The following is a 22,376-nucleotide window of genomic DNA, read 5'->3' on the forward strand; positions in this document are numbered from 1 at the left end:
TATGTCAGGAAATGTAGGAAAATACTCAAACCACAATTTAGTGGGTTTTTTTGTTTGTTTGGTTGGTTTTCCAATTTCTTTTTAGAATCTGAATCTATATAAATAGAAGGAAAATAATACGGTATTCTTCAATTGCTCTTGTTAGTGACGTATATGTTAATAAAAAATAAGTGCCCTAAAAATTTTACTTTACTTAATCTATGTCATATTAATCATAATTAACATTTTATGGAATCTTAATAAATATAACAATGCGTCTATCAAAACAGGAAGCTTTTTTCCTGATCTTAGTGAGAGTCTTAGTAAGAAAATAATAGGTACTCTTACTAAACTCTCTATTTTAGAGAGAGTTAGTCAGTTAGTTAGTTACTACACAAGTAATCAGTATCAGATGGTTTTCTGGGAAATTTGTATTGTTACAGTCTTTTGATATCTCTTAGAACTACTTTCTCGACCAGCCAGTCTTGTACAAAGATAAAAAGAAAGGTGTTGTCAGCTTGCAGTTTTTTGGTCAGTACCTGTATAACCAAGATGTTATAATCACAATACAATTGTGTATAATCAATAGATATCAAGATGTTATAATTGCAATATAATCAAAAGAGTAAGGCAAAGCAAACAAGGATCACAAAAGAGAATAAGTAGAAGAGCTTACCCTTGGGTTGAGCTCACTAGAAGATACCAAAGAGGAGGATCTCCAGAAGAGATCCTTCCCCTCTGGTAGCCAGCTCTTAAATAGGTCTAGGAGGGGTGCAGCCAGGCTTCTGGCAGCACGGTGAATTGCCTTCACCTGTGCTCCTCTGGCTGACTCATGGCTCACCTCAGGTGATCAATCAGAGGTTCAGGCCGTGACTCAGCAGTTCCCATACAGTACCTTAACAGAACAGCTCATGTTTGATCCTTTTTTTTTTTTTTTTTTTTTCCCTGTTATCACACCACTGTTTTAGATAAACCGTAGTGCAAAAACACTGCTTTTTCTATCATGGTGTGTAAGGCTGTCATTATCAAGTGATTATTCTATTCATTTTTCTTTTTCCCTAAAATAAGGCATGAGCCTCCTAATCTTTCATTCACATGAAACCAAACAGTTACAATTTTTTCAGAAGCAATGCTGAAGATATTTTGTCCCCTTTAATAGACTGTGGCTGGCTGATGCTTGGAGGGTTTTTTTAAAGTCAGATTAATTGGTCATTTTCTATTGGGAGCTATTAAAGCAGAGGTTAAACATAGGCAGATTTTGTCCCTATTAGGACTAAGAGAGATAAAAGAGAATTTTTCTTTTCAGTAGAGTTTGGCTCCCGAACCAGAGGCTATAGTAATAACAATAAGTGGGACATTTCTTGATCATTATCTGTAGGAAATATAATAAAACAGCTACAGAGGAAATGTGTTTTGAATTACCTTGTTGAAAATAATATTCAGTAAATGTTAGACATTAGAAACAATAACATCTTGTTTCCTGTAAGTGCTTTGCCTCAGTCTTCACTGATGGTCAGGCTCCTCATGTCTGCCAGGATCCTGAACCTCTAGGTGTGAATGAAATGAATGGATTCTGTCCCACTGTAACAGTGGAACAAGTCTGAGACCTCCTCATGAAACTGAATGTCTGTAAGTCCAGGGGGATGGATGATATCCATCCCAGGGTTCTGAGAGAGATGGCTGGTGTGGTTGCCGAGCAGATCTCCTCTGTATTTGAAAAATCATGGCTGTCTGGTGACATCTCCAGTGACTGGAAAAAGGAAACATGACTCCCATTTTTAAGAAAGGGAGAAAGGAAGACCTGGGGAACTAGAGGCCAATGAGCCTCAGCTCTGTGCCTAGGAAGATCATGGAGCAGATCCTCCCAGAAGCTATGTTAAGGCCAATACAACACAAAGAGGTGATTAGAGACAGCCATCATGGCTTCACCAAGGGCAGATCTTGCCTGACTAACCTGGTGGCCTTCTGTGATGGAGTGATGGCTTTGGTGGACAGGGGAAGGGCAATGGATGTCATCTACCTGGACTTCTGCAAGGCCTTTGACATGGTCCCTCACCACATCCTTCTCTCTAAATTGGAGAGGTGTGGATTTGAAGAATATACTGTTCAGTGGATTAAGAATTCATTGGCTGGTCACAGCTAAAGGGTTAGAATCAATGATTCTATGTTTGGGTGGAGGTTGGTCACAAGCGGTGTCCCCCAAGGGGTGGTCTTGGGACTGGTGCTCTTCAACAGTGACATAGATGGTGGAATCCAGAGCACTCTCAGCAACTTTGCAAGTAACACCAAGCTGAGTGGTACAGTCAATACACTGTAGTGAAGGGAAACCATTCAGAGAGACCTGGACAAGCTGGAGAAGCAGGCTCATGGGAACCTAATGAGGTTCAACAGCACCAAGTGCAACGTGTTGTACTTGGACTAGAGCAATCCCAGGTATTTATACAGATCTGCGGAGAAGGACTTGGGGATCCTGGTGGACAAGAAGCTGGACATGAGCCAGCAGTGAGCGCCTGCAGCCCAGAAGGCCAGCTGTGTTCTGGGCTGCATTAAAAAAGGGGCAGCCAGCAGGGAGAGGGAGGTGATCGTCCCCCTCTGCTCGGCTCTTGTGAGGCCCCATCTGCAGCGCTGCGTCCAGGCCTGGGGCCCCCAGCACAGGAAGGATGTGGAGCTCTGGGAGCGGGTCCAGAGGGGCACTGAGATGAGCAGAGGGCTGGAGCAGCTCTGCTGTGAGGAAAGGTTGAGGGAACTGGGCTTGTTTAGCTTGGAGAAGAGAAGGCTGCGGGGAGACCTCATTGTAATCTTCCAGTGCTTGAGGGGAGTGTATAAATAGGAGGGGGAATGGCTGTTTATGAGGGTGGATGGTGATAGAACAAGGGGGAGTTGTTTTAAACTGAGACAGGGGAGTTTTAGGTTGGATGTGAGGAGGAAGTTTTTCACCCAGAGGGTGGTGAGGCTCTGGAACAGGTTGCCAAGGAGGCTGTGGATGCCCCATCCTTGGAGGCATTCAAGGCCAGGCTGGATGTGGCTCTGGGCAGCCTGGTCTGCTGGTTGGTGACCTGCACACAGCAGGAGGGTGGAAACTAAAGGATCTTTGTGATCCTTTTCAACCCAGGCCATTCTATGATTCTATGATTCAGGTTACTGTAGAGAGTGATAAGATCTCCCCTGTGCCTCCTCTTCTCCAGACTGAACCATCCTTGTTCCTTCAGCTGCTTTCCATGGGACTGTGCTCCAGACCCCTCACAGCTCCATTGCCCATGTGTGGACATGGTCCCAGGCCTCGATAATTTCCCTGTTGTGAAGGGCCCCAAACTGAACATGGTACCTGAGGTGTGGCCTCACCAAAGCTGAGTACAGGAGGACAATTACTTCCCTCAGCCTGCTGGCAGCACTATTTCTGGTACAAGCCAGGATGAGGCTGGCTGCCTTAGGCACCTGGGCACACTGCTTGCTCGTGTTAGTTGATTGTCAACAAGTACCCCCAGCTCCTTTTCTGCCACACATCTTTCCAGCAACGCTGCCCCAGGTCTGTGATGTTGAATGGAGTTGTGACTGAAATGCAGGATCCAACACTTGGTCTTGTTGAAGTTCATACAACTGGTCTCAGCCCATTGATCTGTCCTGTCCAGATCATAGGTGATGGTCCCTTATCTGTCCTGATAGCCTAAATCTGTCTTATTACACAAGATAGCAAATTGGTTTTCTGAGAGCATGGTTGAGAGAACAACTTAGAAAACAATGAGTATTATCTGAATTTAAGAGACGAAAGAATTCTCTCGAAGTGTATTTATTCTTAATGCTGAAATCATAATTAAGACTCCAAGTAAAATCTTTGAAGCTGTACAGAAAATAGAAATGGGCAGTATTCCTCAAGGGAACTACCTGTAGCATTTGATTAAACTGTTCAGTCATTTCCTTGAAAACATGTCTTTCTGTTCTATCCCTTCTTCAAGAAGGAGGGACACACTTCCTTATCCTAGATGAATACATCATGATTAGTGATTGTACTTTGCTCATTGCACTTTCCAGCTGGGATCCATGCAGTTTAGCTCTACAGCCTGTGTGGCCCAAGTACACCTTCCAGACAATTAAAACTAACATTTTGCCTCATCTCTTTACTCCCTTTGGTCTTTTATCACTCACTTAAACCTGGCTTTTTGACTGCCTTAGTAGCAGTAACAGCCTTTTCTGGAACTAATTATACAGTTGAAGAACTGCTACTCTGCTCTCAGTTGTGCCATTTCTCCCAAATGTGACATTGCCATCTACTTATCACACAGTCACATAGTGCTTTTGGTTCCTTTCTTTCCTTTCTTTCATAGTGCTTTTAACCTTTCTTAAAAAGAAAGCTCAGCATTTTCTTGTGAAAGATGCTCTGTGCTAACCGCTGGTAGGTCCTGTGCCTTGTCCTGCTAGCGTCTTTCTGCTACCTGCTCCACTGCTACAGTGACAAGGAACAAAAGGTCATGAATGTTTTTTGCTGCTGGCTTGCAATGATCACATGGAAGAAAACTTGGTACCTCTTCAATCTCTAATTATTTGTTTGTTTTTCCTTGTTTGCACCATATCAAGTGAAAAAAAAATTGCGCTGAATGATTATGAATTACATGCAAATAATTCCTTAAAAAGAAAAAAAAAATGATCTGAAAAATGACTTCTGAACAAATGAATACAAACTGGTATTGCACACTATCCTTTCTGGTACTTTGTCATTGAGGTTTGCTCTTACTATGTTTACTGCATTGGAAAGAGATAAGAATTGTGAGAAAAACGTTCAGGATAAAAAATTTCTAATCAGGCAAAGATCTCTGTGAAGAGCAGTTTATTCATTGTTGCAATAATGAGCACACAGCCTCTACTGACAAAGGAGAAATTGCATACCTGATCAGTGAAATCCATCCCGTTATGTACCCTGGGTATTTGATGTAGGTAAAGCCTCTCCTGGCACTCATTGGTTGAGCATTTCAGGCTCACCACCTTCCGACACAGTTGCTACCTTACATTTCCATACAATGTCTGTCACCAACCCACTGATTTTAGGTATGTTCTGTACCTTTTATGGTGATAGGAAGACAATATTTTCAACCATTAGCACACTTGTTCTGTCCTGTACCAGACTCTCCCCTGCCCTCTATAATTACCTTACATAGAGCCTGTGCCAATTCTATCCAGGTCGGAACACCCCAGTCTCAACTTTTCTCTGTTCAGCAGCTTTCTTTGTGAAAAACAACTCATCCTACACTACATACAGAAATACTGGAAATTTCCTCTGCAAAGACACAATCTACGTCTCACAGACTGAGAGCTTACTTTGACATGGTACATTTACATAGTAGTAGGTCTGTTGTTGCTTTAAATCATTAGCAACATGGGTAGGCAAAATCATTTTAGAGAATAGTATAAAGCATAATAAATGTAAGCTATCTGCTTTTGTTTTTTATCAAATTTATGTGATAATTTGAAAAGTACTTTTAGTCTGAGTAAGACCATTAAGTTAAGCAGACACTGGGCGGGGGTGGAGGGAAAGAAACGATATGCCAAGGGAGGCAGATGATAGAAAATACATTTATCACCTCTTGCAGCTCTAGAATGTAAAATATTTCACAGAGGGAGGCATGCGATAGGCTTTGAGGCAGAGTGTGGTATCTGTGGAAATAGTTGAGAAGAGGCAGGTTATTAAATCAGAAAGTAAACTACAGTCTGACTTCCACATAGATGTCATCATTTGCTAAGACAGTATTCAATGTTGTGTTACTATTGAGAAGAACTCCTTCCTATTTCCCTCCCTAACACTAGCAGCCTAGTATTCAGACACCCTTAGAATTCAGAAAGACTTTTTTTAAGCAGCATGAATCCTTATATTCAGTACAACAGGTACTGGATTTACATGAGTTGTTATCTTTTCCTAATACATGTGACTACATACATAGATGTGTGGAGAGAGCATCCCAAGTGGTTGCACTGTTTTTCCCTTTTGTTGCAAATCGATTTTATATAAATGCATTCCAGAAGCAAGTAGCTGTTTCTATGTCTTCGTCTCCTCAGCGATTTTAAATTCTGTCAGTTCAAAATTGAACCTCATGGGGGTGCTACTCCACTTGAAATAAATTGCATTGCATTACACTGAAACGCCTTGATTGAACAGAATAATACAGGGACGTGTTTGAAATTTCTTTTCCTTCCCCTCATCCTTACAGCATACTCTGATCCTTTGTTTCACACAGGACCCTGAGAGTTACTCTACAACTAACCTTCCTGACAAAGAAATCTTCAAACACAAAATCTGTGTTTAGGAGAAATACTTCCTTGGGTGAAATAGAAAGAAATACATTCTGCAAGGAGTGGTCTTTCTAAATCATTTGAGCATAAATAGTATTAAAGAGAATTCTAAAAGATTACTAAAATTACAATTTTTTTTGCTTCTATCACGTCACTAGTGATTCCTTTACATTCTCCCTCAGCAAGGTGTGCTGGTTTCAACCCACTACTGTGACTACTATCAAATAACTAACTCAAACCAACAGAGTAAAAACCTGAAGAAATTCCTCAAGTTCACCGGGAAAAAGAAAAAATACAAATAGGGAAAAAGGAAAGCCTACAGCTCCAAGGACGTGCTAAGACGTGTATTGGCAGTGAAAAATACAAGAAGTACAAACAGCCAGAATTAATAAGCAGACTTTAGAATCCTTGAAGAAACATTAAGTTGGATTCTAAGTAGAACCCAGTGGAATCTGGAAAAGTTTTAATGCAGAACAGAGTCCCTAAACTCACATCTGCCTGAATCAGTTAGTCCAGGCAATGCATCATGCTGCCGGGTTGGGAGGACATCTCATCTTAAAGCAGAAAAGCCACATGTGAACAGATAGTATACCTACAAGTCAGGTTTCTATGCTTCTTTATTTCTCTCAGCATCTGCTTCAGAGGTCTGTACACATTAAACCCTTATCAGTGAATCTCAAAACACACTCAAGAAACTAATTAGGATAAAATATTAATATTTTTGAAAATACTATCTGCCATAAATATCTTTCTCTAGTAGAAGCAAAACTTCAATTATTAAGCTGCTAAAGCTCTTACTGCAGTAGATGTTCAGCCCTTTTTCCTAGACAACATTGTTGAACATGGAACAGACAGATTGAAGGACAAGGACAGGGGGCAGGAAGGAGCCCTGAGCAAGGTGGCAGTAATGCCTGCAGGAACAGCAATTGTGGCAAAGACCTCTGTTTATAGCTCATTTTAATGACTTGCAGTTTTAATTCTTCCTTTCTGGCATTTAAAATTGATTGCAGGTATAATTACAGAATTCAAGCTAAGGAAAAAAATGAGATTATGCAAAATTAGTTTCAAGGTTCAAACATTCATACAAATTCATTATACTTATTTTTTGTTCTATCTAGGGTTTCTTCCAGACTTTTTCCCTAATATTATCCTCTAATTTAGATTTGTTTCTAAATGAGAAAATACAAAACAAACAAACAAACAAAAAACAACCCCACTTGTTTTGTAATGAAAGATTTCGTTTGGAAAATATAAGTAAAGCAATTTAAGGTTTTCAAATGAACCATTTTGAAAATGTGATATCAACAAACTGGAAAATACTTTACTCTATTTTTCAGGCAGAATTATTTACTGAGTTTAATCGAAATTCCTAAATAGATTAAAGTCCCCAAGACCTAGAATCATAGTGTCATAAAGTACTGCAAGTTGGAAAGGATCTCTGGAAGTCACATAACCCAACCTTTTGCTGGAGGTGGGGTCAGTTATGGGGCCAGGCAGTATTGCTGAGAGCAAAGTAAACTGAGGCACACCTGAGATCATGTTCAATTTCAATAAATGTCCTGTTTGTGAAGAAAAAAATTGGAATTAATCGACATAGCTGATGCCACTGAGTTTTGAATACGAATTAATAAAACAGATGTGCTAAATGGAGTATCTGTAGACTACGATTTTATCATTTGTAGTGTATGATGTGTAGTTATTCACATATACTGACAAGTCTTGTTAGTTTCCTAACCACCAATATACTGCTGGGAGATGCGTACATGTACTTATACTTTCACTTCTATTTCATACTTAATGAAAACAGACAAACAACCAACAGGCTAAAATGAGGTGTTATCTTTCTCAACAGACACAGGTGCAATGACTGCGTGCACAGCGAGTGATTGCGCAGTGACATACTGATTGAGGTGAAAAGAAAATAATCACATTAGCCAGTTGGGAGTTTCAAGAGACCTTTCTCTTGGAGGAGTGATGACCCCAACTGGTCATCAGTTGGAGGTCACACACTGGAGGTGTGGCTGCCCAATTGAGGCTTAAGGGCTTAGATGACATTTTGATGCTTAATTTTGAAAGCTAGTACAGAGTAAGCTGAGAATCAGGTATCGAAAAAAAACAGGCAATCATAACTGTCCTGGATCAAACTTGGAAAATAGTAAGAATACTAAACGAGACTTGTATGAAAGAGTTAGAGCAAGGACTTGAAATGTTTAAGGGATATGTGGAACAAATATCTGAAATGGGATGCAGCCTGGCGTATCCAGAGGAAGTCCTTGAGTTTCACAGCTTTACCTGTGAATTGATAAAGGCAGCAAGGCATGTCCAACCCCACTGAGAGCCCTCCAATTATTTCTGCTCTGTGCAGGTCTGATCTGTAAACAGAAGCCCAGCTAGTCAGCACAGTACAAATTATATTTGCTCTTTTCCCAGCAAATAAGATGTGATTTAAACATTCAATCAAATTTGCAATATTTAGGTTGAAAAGTAGTTTGGGTTTAAGGAAGAATTACCTATACCCTTCTAAGCATACGCCTCCTCAGACTTTAAACTTCCTGGGTTTTCTGTGCTTGTTGGAACTCTCTGCAATATAGTTCAATGGGAGAAAACTTCCTTGTTTTATTAAGTGCTCTGCAAGACCTACGCACTGGACAATGTTTGCTACTTTTACTATGCATCAGCTGATTTCTCAAAGTGTATTAAAAAAACAAACACCACTGGAAGAACAAATAATTTGCAAATATAAGCAAAAAACATCTTTACTCATAGGCATCACACTTTGTATATTGTTTTAACCCAGATTCTAGTCCCTGTTTTCTCCAGGCAATTTTGTTGGATGCTGCTTTTAGTGTGACATTTCCTTTATGGTTTTAAGTGCATGTTGTTTTGGACTGCAGCGGTGTGCATTAGTAAGTGTTAAAACAGCAAATATTAGTTTCTAGGTTGAAGTTCATTTTCTCAATCTACTACAGCATTTTCACATGCTTGAACATGGAATCCTGACTACCTGCGTTTGTTTAGCTACAGATCACTAAAATTGTCTTTCATACAGGGTTCTTACTTTGATATAATACTTTCTCTTCTTCCCTGTTTTGTGGAGGAACTAGTAACGTGCATATTCAGAGAAGTTACAGTACGGAATTGGTGCTTGCAGAACTGAATGGAGTAGTCTGGATTTGGACTCTTAGGAGGATCTGATGCATAGCTGCCATTCCTTGCCACTTAGTTATTTTACACCACACAATATACAAAGTTTTTTTAAGTATAAAATGGACAGTGGGAAGATGTAACTGTGAGCAAGTCATCAAAGAGCTTAACAGACTCCTTGATAAACCTTACCCCTGTGAAGCCGTGGGAGACTGGAATGTAAGACAAAGAGCAAACAGAGTCAAAGGATAAACAGGAGGTTCTTTTGTATGCACTGTTAATCTTGTCACAATTGAGAAACCTTTATCCTTTATCACAGTTGTTTGGGAGAAGTTAGGGCCAATTAACTGTTACAGGAACTTACAGACAGTAAGTGGATGGTATGTAAGATGTATGTCAAACACAATAAAGAGATCTATTCCGATGCTACAAGAAACTGAGAGAGCTCTCTGACGAGACTGAATGCCAACAGCTGGCACCCAAATAGGGACCTGAAACTTAACCTGACTTGAAGACTGACCAGTCTGGAGTGCGTTGAGAAAACCAGAGTGCACTGAGAGAAACACAGAAACCTGAGGATTCATCATCCCCAACTGCTCTGATTGCCTTTTACTGGATGAAGGTAAGTGGCTGTATTACCATGGGAAATAATATGACCTCAGAACAAAAGAATGTCCTAGCTATTTCTCAAATTATTCTTAAAAAATGGGGAAAGATGGTGCCCTTCTGTACCTTTTATGGTGATAGGAAGACAATATTTTCAACAATTAGCACACTTGTTCTGTCCTGTACCAGACTCTCCCCTGCCCTCTATAATTACCTTACATAGAGCCTGTGCCAGTTTTATCCAGGTCGGAGCACCCCAGTCTCAACTTTTCTCTGTTCAGCAGCTTTCTTTGTGAAAAACAACTCATCCTACACTACATACAGAAATACTGGAAATTTCCTCTGCAAAGACACAATCTACCTCTCAGAGTGACACAGTGGAACAGGTTGCCCAAGGAGGCTGTGGATGCCCCATCCTTGGAGGCATTCAAGGCCAGGCTGGATGTGTCTCTGAGCAGCCTGGATTGGTGGTTGGCGACCCTGCCCCCAACAAGAGGGTGGAAACTAAAGGATCTTTGTGATCCTTTTCAACCCAAGCCATCCTATGATTCTATGACTGATTCTGTGATTCTGTGATTCTATGATTCTATGGTAATACCATCTCATGAAAGGACCTGAAACTAATAATTTTAATGAATATTCCAGAGCTTCTTAAAAAAAAAAAAAAGACGGAAATTCATCAGCTTTGGTAAAGCACTCCTTGGAAGTGTACTTTTAGTCTCGTGTTGATCACTTGAACATGGAAAAGCCTTTTCTTCAACTGGGGTTCCTAGTGCAGCATCAGAAGCTGCACTATTGTCACATTCTGGAAGAATAGAAGAAGTGGAGTGTGCAAAATCAACTAGTTTGTTTGGAAGACAATCAAGTGAACTTCCTGATGAAGAAAGCTCTTTTATTTTCCTCTGCTTGACTGAATTCTCCTACTGATGGCAGTTACCATGCCAGCTGGGCTGTGTCCTGCCAGCCAGCCCGCTAGCAGGAAGTGACACTTGATGACTGAGAATCCAATGGAAAATTCTCAAATGTCACAATGGCAACCATGATGCATTGTGGTGACATCGCAGAAAAGCATGAGTTCCCTATGAAAATGGAGTGGTAGCAGCAGCAGAAAGTTCTAAATTGCACTTGTTGCTTTGCCAATACAGATTTTTTTTTTTTACTCTAGAAGCAGGAAGTAAATAAAATTATTTTTAAAACTTTTAAATAACGTAGTGACAAAAGAGTGCTGTGTCTGTGTTAGGTTATATCCACTAGTTGGTTCCCGGGCCGGAACAGGCAGGTAAGCATTGTTGGAAAACATCTCTTCAGTCTTTCAGTTGCAAACCTTTCACTTGTGCAGAAGTGTCATAGACTCTAACCTCACTGCCATGCCAAGGAAATAGTATTAGGCTGACATGTGTCTCTGTGGACAGGAATAATCTCAGCACTTTGAAGGTTTCATTGGTGAACCGAGTGTGATCTCCTGGAAAACATGTTGCAAACATGTTCCAAGTGTTGCCGCCAAGAACGGATTAGCAATTTTAATATTAATGATTTTTTCTATATGTTTTTTGTAGGAATTTTATTTCCATTTGTGAACTTTACTATGACCCGGTGTTTCTGCTTTGATTTGCTTCTACATAATCTTACGCAATTCCTCTTAGCTCTCAAATTATCTTCAAGATCTTTGATTTCTGTAATCCAAGCCAAAGACTCAGCAGAAACTATTTTAAAGTGATCATGATAAGGCAAGAAATGAAATACATTTTTTTGTTGTTTCCCAGTTCCAGTTCAACAGCCTATTGTCAGCTTAATCTGGAATATTGACGTTTCACTTTGGAGACGGAACTACATGCTCAACTCTGTATTCTTAGAACATGATTTGGGAAAACTTTTGGTGATAAGTGGGTATTATGCAGCGCTTCATGTGTACTGTGAAGTTGGGAACTAATAATCTGAGGAATTTCTTATGATTCCACAGCATGTATTAGAAGTCTTTTTTCACCAGGAAATGTGAGGCCATTTATGTGTCTAAGTGCCCTGAAGGCCACGACAGTGTTTTATTATCCACTTAGGACAGTGCTGTACTGAACTGACTTAATGCTTGAAGCACTGCAGCAGACTCTGCTGCCTCTCCCTGCTATGGGCTGAACTGCTTATGCCCAGCATCCTTCTGTGCCTGAGCAGTACCGTAGTGATGGCTGTGTTTGGCTGTGTACCTTGCTGCTCCCATCTTTGACCAAGTGACCTGCTTTCCTGGCCTGGATGCAGACCTTCTGGTCATTACATCTTGTCTGTTCATTGCAGGGCTATGGCTCACCCAGGTCACTATTACCAGAGTTTATCTGTACTTGTTTGGAGGCTGTGGGATCCTGCCTGACCTGCCCGGCTGCCTTTCCCATATGCCTTCCCAGCTGCTGCTCACTGGTCAGTCCACCAAGCTCTGTGATCAGCAAGTCAAGTCATGGCAGTAGTACCTGTTCATTTATATCTACAGCTGAATTTTCCAAAATGAGCTTCTAATGTTGAGACAGGTGATGAAATCAAGTGTGGAAAGGGAGTAAATATTCAGATGAATTTATGTAAATCCATTGAAGCAGGAAGTTAGATAACTGTTTTCTCTATTTCTTTATGGGATCAGAGTGTTTTGGAGGGAAATCAAAAAGTCCAGACAGACATTCACCAGAATCTTCTTTAAAGCTTTGTCCATTTGTTAATTGCAGAGGTAACTGACAGCTGAATGGGAAAGCATCTGAAGTAAGTACCATGAGTTGCCAGTAGAAGGCAGCCAAGTGAATTGTGGCAATGGAAAGAGATCAAAGAAGATGCGGTGGAAGATGCTTAGAGGGTGGTTGCAGCATGGAGGAATAATGCAGCATGAAGGAATAATGCAACATGCATAGAGACATCTACCAAAAGTAGTCAGTGTGAGATAACATTTATATTTGTGCATGTACAGTAAACTCCAGAAATACCAGTGCCTGTTAAACCCGTGTTCTGATGATGTCTAAAGTAATGACATGATTATGACCACGTACACTGATATACAGTAGTGCTAGCCAATGGCCAGAGACCTTCAACAAGGTGTTTGAGATTGCTAGATCAAATTACAAACTGAGCTTACATAGACAGAGTTTTCATATGCAAGTGATCCCTTGATCACTGAGGTTTGCTGCTTTGGAGCTGTCCCAGCCAGAACATCAGCGGCTGATCACGAAGTGCAGGGGGGTTTTGGTTGGTTCCTTCATCCAGGGAACCCCAAGATAACAGAGCAGCCCAGCAGCTCTCACAAGAGTGGCTGAAGTGATGTGGGTTTTGTGAAAGAAACAGCTCTGCATCCACTCCCCCCTGCCTAGAAAAAGCTTCTGGGATGGGGGAGGGAGGGTGTTATCACTGTGACAAGAGGGGTAAGTGCGGGGGGTATCTGTTAACCACCTGGTAATGGGGCAAGGGCGGTGATAATACTACCAGCAGGGCAGGGCTGATCAGTCACACCCCATTAAGGCTATTAGGTGTTAGTGAGTCTGCTGGTTTGCCATGGCTGCACCCTGGTGGAAGGCTACTGCCAAGAAAAATGCAGAGATCCAGACTGAGGTCCGAAACGACATAGTAGTGTGCAATTCTGTGGCTGTAGTGAGTGCCTGGCCTTTGCAGTGCTAGGTGAGGGACACAGCACTTGTGTAAGATGCGACCAGCTAAACGACTTACTCAGCCTTGTGTCTGACCTGAAGGAGGAGGTGGAGAGGCTGAGGAGCATAAAGGAATTTGAGAAGGAGGTTGACTGGTGGTGTCAAACCATATCGGCCCCAAGATCTTGGCAGCCAGCTGAGGCTCCACATGGAGAACATCACCCCCAGATGCCTTGCAAACAGGTAACGGAGGAGAATCAGCAGGCAGACAGTGTGTCTGCTGCAGTGAACCCTCTGTCCTCTCCTCCCCCTAGCAACAATGGTGAAGAATTGGGGGGCGTGGGGCAGGGCAAAAGGACCCTGACCGACAATGCAGGTGTGTTTTCCGAGATTCCCCTGCCTCTCCAGCTGCCCCTGCAGAACAGGTACAGCACTCTGGAGGCAATGGTGGTGATGATGGTTCACTCCACTTGGTGATGTCACCAAAGTCTAACCAGACATCACTTAGCATTAAAACCTCATCGGCAAAGAAAAAACAATGGGTCACTGTCATTGGTGACTCTTTGCTGAAGGGAGCAGAAGGGTCACTGTGTAGACCAGACCTTCTACACAGGTAGGTCTGTTGCCTCCCGGAAGCCCAGATTAAAGACATAAGGAAGAAACTTCCTTCCCTAGTTTGGCCCTCAGCTTACTAATCCCTATTGATGTTTCAGATAAGTAGTGATGATATAGGAAGAATTTCCCTAAAGACAATGAAGAGGACTTCAGAGAGATGGGGCAACTGGTAAAGGGTTCAGAAGCACAAGTTTTGTTTGCTTCTATCCGTCCAATTATAGGGAACAATAAGGAACTAAATATGATGGGTGAATGGATTAATACCTGGCTCTGAGCCTGATGTGCCTGGCAGGGTTTTGGGTTTTTTGACCTCTGCTCTATTTGCACGAGACCAGGCCTGCTGGCACTTGATTGGAGTAGCTTCTCCCTCTGGTGGAAAGGGGTCTTAAGACAGGAGTTGGGAAGGTGCATTTAGAGATTTAAATTAGGTACAAAGAAGGGTGGGAATATAACTGAGGGCACTAGAGCAGAGCCTATATGTAATGTGCCAGTGCTTGTAAGGAGAGGGATGTGCTAGTAAGATCCCACAGTCTTGTGTCTTGGTGAAGGAGAAGAATGACTCACCTCTTTGTAGGAAGAACACGAGGATTGGTGTGAGGTTTGTGGCTCTGGAAACACCTGATTAGGGTCATGAGGGTATTAGGACTACTGCCACTCAAAAGGAGTCCCAGCTCAGGTGCTTTTACACTAATGCACACAACATGGGTGATAAACAGGAGAAGCTGGAGGCCATTGTGTGGTCAGAAAGCTATGATATGGTCGTCATCACAGAAACATGGTAGAATAACTTACACGCTACCAATTTTTCAAAACAGATAGGCAAGGCAGGAAAGGCAGCGGTGGAGCACTCTATGTTAAGAAAGAATGTGAATATGTGGAAATCAATGATGGTGATGATAGGGTTGAGAGCTTATGGGTCAGAATAAAAGTGAAGGCCAATAAGACTGACATTATTGTGGGAGTCTGCTACAGGCAGATATCACACTGCAGGACCAGGGAAGTCATCCTGCCCTGTACTCGGCACTGGTGAGGCCTCACCTCCAGTGCTGTGTTCAGTTTTGGGTAGCTCAGTACAAAAAGGAATGGAGGTGCTGGAGCAGGTCCAGAGAAGGGCAGCAAGGCTGGGGAAGGGCTTGGAGAATATGGCCTGTGAGGAGAGACTGAAGGAATTGGGGCTGTTCAGTCTGGGGAAAAGGAGGCTGAGGGGAGACCTGATTGCTCTCCTCCAATGTCTGAAAGGTGCTTACAGCAGAGCAGGGTTGGTCTCTTCTGACTGGTGACAGGATGAGGGGAAATGGCCTTAAGTTGCACCAGGGTAAGTTTAGATTGGAGATCAGGACAAACATTTACAGAAAGGGTTGTTTAGCACTGGAATGGACTGCCCAGGGAGGTGGTTGAGTCACCATCCCTGAATGTGTTTAAAATCCATCTGGATGTGGTGCTCAGGGACATGATTTAGCAGAGGGCTGTTAGAATTAGGGTAGGATGGTTAGGTTGTGGTTGGACTTGATGATCTTTAATGGTCTGAGCAATTCTATGATTCTAAGGATCTGGGGTCCCAGCTTTCGAGGTGAACAAGCAAAGGTACGAATGGTTCCTGAATGCGTGACATTTTAAGACAATCTATAACAGAATTTTGTGTTGTTTTTGTGTTGGACTTTTTTTGCATTACATCAACCTTAGTAACTACAGTGAGATACAAGGAAGACCAAGGAGACAGCTGCCTTAGCATTATTCAGTGTGCATTTTAGTGCCAGGGAAGTGACAGGTCAGACATACCATAGCAGTGAAACAGAATATAGAAAAAGAAGTGACTGTAAATGAATCTTATTCAGTTTTTCTGTATTTCTCAGATTGCTTCACAAGTACTATTTAATTAAGTCTTCCAACACATCAGTGAGGTGTTTCAATGGTCTATGAATAATTCATTTTGGTTTGGTGACTTAACTGAAGAATTAGAAGTAACTTTCAGAACAGTGTGACACAAAAGGAAGTGTGTGCAGGCTTTCTAATAAGAACTTTTTTTGTTGTTGTTCACAAGAATAAAATCTTGATATTGTGTACTACTACTAAAAAGAAACAGAGGGACTGAGATTATAAAAACAAGGAGGAAGTGATAAAAGCTCCATTTTTTTCTAACCAGATATGGTGATAACAGAGCTCTGACAGGACACTGACATTTTACTGCTTAACATGGTAACTTGTAACCCACAGAGATAGCTCACCTGCACGTCTCCAACCAGAAAGCATCCTGAGTTCTCTAGGGATTTTAGCAGTAGTTGCAAATGGCTGAAAAGACACATTACAGCTGTATTTATGTTTTCACTAAAAAGCTTACATTTTATGAGCCTTTTAAATGAAACTAGCACTGGAAATTTCACTTATTCCCTTTTTATAGTCGTTTCAGCTGAAATACTGTTTAATTCACACACTGGATTCTGAGGTGTTGGTAGATTTGTGCAGGCAGATAAGGAAGAGGATGACAAATTCCTCTCTTTTGGAAATTCCAGGACCAGCCAATGCCAGACTGCTCAGCAGGACAGAGTCAGCTGGGAGTTTTGATGATTCTGCTGGCTGGTTCTGCTGATGCCATCAATGCCACTCAAGCAGTATCTGGAAGTCTTCTCCTATCTGTGACTGAATCCTTTCTCCTGTGCAGCTGCCCCTCATGTGCAGAAAATTGCTGGATGGTAGATCCGGCCCAGAACACAAACTTCGAACAGCAGAGAATATACTCCTTCAGTGTTACTGTTATATACTTGTTTACCCCACTTAGAGGATGTGTCAAAAAGTTGCAGCAGAACACTGATATACAAACTTGCAATACTGATAGCCAAACTTGCAACACTGACATAAAATGTTCTGATGCAGCAATTAGACCCACTTGGCTGCTGCAAGATAGATTGGTAAAACTGACTCATCTTGGGCAGTGTGAACTGTACAAAAGCACTGTTTTCTGAAGAGGTGACATGAGATATCAGGTTCAGCTTCAGTAAAGTACCAACTAGATGTAGGCTTCATGAAAAGCATTATAATGTTCAAGCTCAATAATTCATGGTGGCTCCATTAAATTTACAGAGATGCTTTAACAGCATCAAGGAATCATTCCTAAAATGCAACAGATAAAAAACTGCACATTAAAAGGTTGCAGTAAATAATTAGAATCCAAAGTTCTTTAATTACATTTTAGTATTTTCAGTCCTGTTGCAACTACAGCAGAGCTTGTTTGAAAATATGGTGTTGTCAAGCACAGTGTGAAAAGATGCTGGGAAGTGGGGAAACAGGAAGTTTTAGTTGATGCTGGTCTGAATACCTTTTAGCTTTTTGACTTTTCATAACTGTTTTAGTAGTAATAAGCTTTTAGTATTGATTGAAGAATTCTGTGTGTGGGTGTATTTGTGTGCACAGCCAATGAATTCCCCATGTATGATGCAGAATTTCTTCATTGGAAAGCACTGAAGCAAAATGCTTCATCAAATATGCGGGAGCTCCATTCTAAATGAGACTGAGCACAAGATGTTACACTGTAATTTTATCCTTGTATTTTAGTTCTAGTTTGAAATCAACATTCACATTCCTTCAGATGCTGCTTTACATTTGTTCACCTCGGCCAAGAAGTAAGTCTGAAACAGAATATGGGAGACCACAGTGTTCACTAACATGTAATCAGGCTTAAGGGACGCAAAAAGAAGCTGCAAAAGGAAAGATCAGGATAACACAGATTGTTTGCATTGATTTGTAAGACTTGTGTCCTCACATTCCAATTAAGCAGAGAATGCCTTAAGTTTTTTCTCTCAGTAGACGATTTTTGCACAGTGGCAGTGTCCTGAGAGCCGTGGTACATTTATCTGTCAAAGGGAAAGGCTGAAGGAAAAAAAAAAAAAAAAAAAAAAAAAAATCTGGGAAGTTCCAATGTTTAATGAAGCTTTTGTTCAGTATATATGGCTTCTTATGTAAGCTGAATATGTGGAGAAATCCCATGGAATTTGGACCAAACAGAGCATGGGCTAAATGGCTGAGCAGGAAAGTAAGCAAAGATTGTAGAAAAGGCTAATTTGGTCATCAAATCCAGTTTGCTCATGGTAGTGGGCAGTCCTATCACATAATTCAAATCATAAACTAATGTATGACTCCTTACCATTTTTAGGTGTGTGAAAACAAGAGTCTTCTATTATAGAAGTGTGCCCTTGGCTACAGCATTTTCCCGTGGTGGAAACAGGTCTTATGTCTCAATGCCAGCCCTATGTCTTGGACTTCACATGTGAATTAAAACCTGAATAATACTGACACGAGAACTTAACACGTGGACTTTTCTCAACCTTCATCCTCGTTGCTGTGACCAGCTGCTCAATTGCTCTTCAAGGAAATAGTGATTAATTGTGTCAGTGTGTGCAGTCGTCAGAAAGGTCAGTGATGGCTTTGTAATGGCTGGACTGGGAATAATAGAATACAGAATTTGACTTGTACATCTGCAAAAATTTGAACCAGAAGAACTAGATCCAGATTTGTGAATAGTGCTCACAAGTGATCACATATGGTGAAAATTACCCATGCTCCAGGGGAAGTGGAGGTTTCCTTTTTCCAATGTTTGACTTGCTAAATTAAAGTACTTGTTAAATACCAGCTTCCTCTGGTTTATACAAATTCTTACATATGTTTTCAACATTGCTCATCTGAACAATCCACCTGAGGTGAGTGCTTTTGGGGCTGTGATAAATTTGGGAACAGGTAACCACTATGAACACCCGCAGTGTCGAGATATTCCTTCTCCAGGATAAAGCAACAGGGGCTGGGCAAGATGTCTGTAAGTCATATAATGAGATTTCTTAATCTTAGATTTGAGAGGTTTCTTGACTTGTGGCGTTTAAACTAAGGAGCATTTACAGGTAATTGAGACACTTGGGAAAACTGGTATTAACACAACCTACTTTTCCACATGGAGATTTGGCAGAAAATGTCCTGAAAACATCTCTAAGTGGATTTAATTAAGTAGACCCACTTATTAATATTTGGGATACTTTCATTTGTATAAGTGAAATATACAAAGCATCTGCCGTGACTTTTTGAATCTACTCTGAGGCATGGTTTAAGAATATTCCATAGAGCTGGCTTAATACCTAGCAGGAATTAAGTGAAACAGTCCACCTTCTTACATGTAGTAATTCATGACACACTTTGATTACATATTCCATCTTTCATTTATTTTTTGCAGTATAAACAAACAATTGTTGCTAAGAGAGCTGAAAGGACACTGCTGAATCAATTCCGCAAGACAAATGTGCTGAAGGACTAGTGCAGTTAAAGCAAGATAAGTAATTCATTCACCACTTTCACCACTTTCTATCAGCAGGCAAACATTCAGACATTTCCAGGAAAGCCATACTTCATCACACATAATAGTTACTCGGGTAAACAAGCACCATAACTGTGAACATCCTCCCCTTCGTCCTTCTTTTCCCTGGATTTTATGGCAGAGCACAATGCCATGTGATATGGAGTATCTGTCCAATGGGTTCATCAGTCCTGACTGTGACCCCTCCCAGTTTCTTGTGCATCCCCACGTTGCTGGCTGGTGGGACAGTGTGAGAAACGGAGGTCTTGGTGCTGTTCAGATATAGCTAATATGTCAGCGTGTTATCAACACAGATCCAAAACCAGCTGCTGTGAGGAAAATTAACTCCATCCCATCTGAAACCACTACACTGCTGAGAAGTTTTTGTTTGCATTTCCTTGCTAATTCAGAAAGATAAAATCATTTATCAACTTGCAGTTATTTCTGTGCATGGGTAATGTCTAATCTGTTGCTTAAGGATGTTTTAATAACTATGTGACAGCTGTTCAAAGTTAGTGATAGCAGGGGAGGAAAATGATTATGCGTTACCTCAATTATGTTGTAGTTTAGTATGTTCTACAAATGGTGATAGATGTAAATAGCTGCTCTATTAACTGCAAGGAGCAGTGACCCAGGCAAAGGGACATAGGCTGATGGCCCTTTGTGCTATTTCTTATTGGCAAATGGCTCCTGTTCTGTTCATCTTACTGTGTTTTCTAGACTCTCTTTTTAAAAGCTGCAGTTGAATTTCAAAGGGCCTACATTAGGAACATATTTCACAGACTACTTTCCCAATTGGGAAAGTGCTTTCAAACACTGATTCCACTAGAAAAAATTTGGAGGAATACATTATCATGCTTCAAGCACTTAGACCCATCTCCACAGTGAAATGGTTGGCATTAGCCTGGTGTATCACCAGTTCTAAAATAGTTTTCAGAAAGAAGACTGAAGTGATTGGGCCATCTGTGTATCTATGTGTTTTCTCTACCTCCCAGTCATATTTTTAAAGCATCAGCAAATTTCAGATGAACTTGGCAAAGGGATACATATCACCCAGATAATCATATTGCTTCAGGTTTTGTGAAAGTAGAAAGCTAAATAGAGAAGATGATCTCAGAATTGCCTCCCAAAAGAGAAGTCTGTGCTGATTACTATTAGACACCAAAGAATCAACATAAGATAAGCTGTTAATGCTCCCATTGCATGAAAATGTTTTGAAAGAAATATTAATGCTACTGTCTAAGAAGCTGAAATCAAGTATATGATAAAGCATATGTTCATAAAGCCCACTTCCCGTTATTTCAAATATTTCTATATTTTGTGTATAAATAGCAGATATATCAAGGGACAGTTATATGATTTAATCATCTCTGTCTTTATTTCAAAATGATATAGAGGCAGAAACGTGACTATTTGCGGGTCCAAATTTTGTCACTGGCACTGAGCAAAAAGTGGAAAAGCTGTCTAATGAGTTTGATTTCTGACTAATTGGTTATTTAAATGTTCAGGATTAGATTTGGTGTCAGATTGCATTGTTGATATTTTCACTTCTTCATGAATCAGAAAACCTTCAAAAAACCTCTCAAATACTTACACCTGGTGATTTTAAAACGATGTAGAGTTTCTGGGATCTTGAACCTTCTGACTGAAAATTATGTTCTTTCTAGTTTCACTAGTATTTTTATTGCAAGTGGCTGCAAAGCTGTCTGATTCAGGAATCATCAGCAGAAGAAATCCTAGCAGCCAGCAGTAGGGTTGGCCCATACACCTGGGTTGTCTGTCCTGGAGCTGTGTATCTCCTTCAAAATGGAGTTTATACACTAGGGACGTGTAACAGGATAAAATAAAAACAAAACCACGGTTAGAGCAGCTGTGGAGCTTGGCGAACACTTGGCCAGGGAAATAGCTCAATAACTGCAGCCAGGTGCAGACTACAGAAGAGAAGAACATGGAAACTCAGGAAACTTAGTTCAGCCTTTGAAAATGCTGATAGAGCAATGTTTTTTTTTTCACTGTCACTTCTCTTGCTTACTGTAGCCAATGCCCATCCCGTTCTAATACCTGAGCTGGAACCCTAATTCTCATCAACTGCAACAGGACTTGCAGAATTAAATACCAGAAATAAAACCTTGATTAACCTTCTAGCATGACTAATTCAACAATTACAATAACAACTCATAATTTATGGTATCCATTGCCTATCTGTCATAGTGCCAATGTTGCCATTAATAATTCCTGTTAGCACTGTAAATCTGCCTTATTCTCTACTGCATATGCTTTGGTATTATCTGATAGTTCAAAGCATCAGTAAAAATGTTAATTATTGAGTACAAACTATTAGAGGTTGTTTACATGTACAAGTGAGTAACAAGGAGGTGGGTGGGAATTTTGCAACATCCTTTTGTGCATATATTTTACCAGCAGATATCATTCGGGCTAGATGGATAGATGAGGGGAGAATGGTGGATGTTGTGCACCTTGATTTCAACAAAGCTTTTGACACTGTATCCCACAACATCCTAGTAATGAAGCTTAGAAAGTGTGGGATAGGTGAGTGGACCAAGAGGTGGACTGAGAACTGGTTGATTGGCAGAGCTCAGAAGGTTGTGATCAGTGGTACAGAGCTCCCCAGGTGCTAGTACTGAGTCTGGTCTTGTTCAGCATCTTCATCAATGTCTTAGATGAAGGGATAGAGTCCACCCTTACAAGTTTAGTGATACTACAAAGCTGTGAGGGGTGGCTGACACTCCAGAAGGCTGTGCTGCCATTCAACAAGACCTGGACAGCCTGAGAGTCAGATGGAGAAAAATCTG

The 22,376-nt window shown here is 41.0% G+C and overlaps 1 long non-coding RNA gene across 1 annotated transcript; it reads left to right on the plus strand.

Moving 5' to 3' along the window:
- The first annotated feature begins 9,895 nt into the window (after positions 1–9,895).
- On the plus strand, positions 9,896–21,047 carry LOC125699909 (uncharacterized). Its single transcript, XR_007379735.1, has 3 exons — positions 9,896–10,024; positions 18,379–18,637; positions 19,444–21,047. It is a non-coding gene; the product is annotated as an uncharacterized LOC125699909 (long non-coding RNA).
- Positions 21,048–22,376: the final 1,329 nt, after the last annotated feature.

The sequence above is a fragment of the Lagopus muta genome, chromosome 13 (assembly GCF_023343835.1).
Source record: "Lagopus muta isolate bLagMut1 chromosome 13, bLagMut1 primary, whole genome shotgun sequence".
In the NCBI taxonomy this organism is placed as follows: Eukaryota; Metazoa; Chordata; class Aves; order Galliformes; family Phasianidae; genus Lagopus; species Lagopus muta.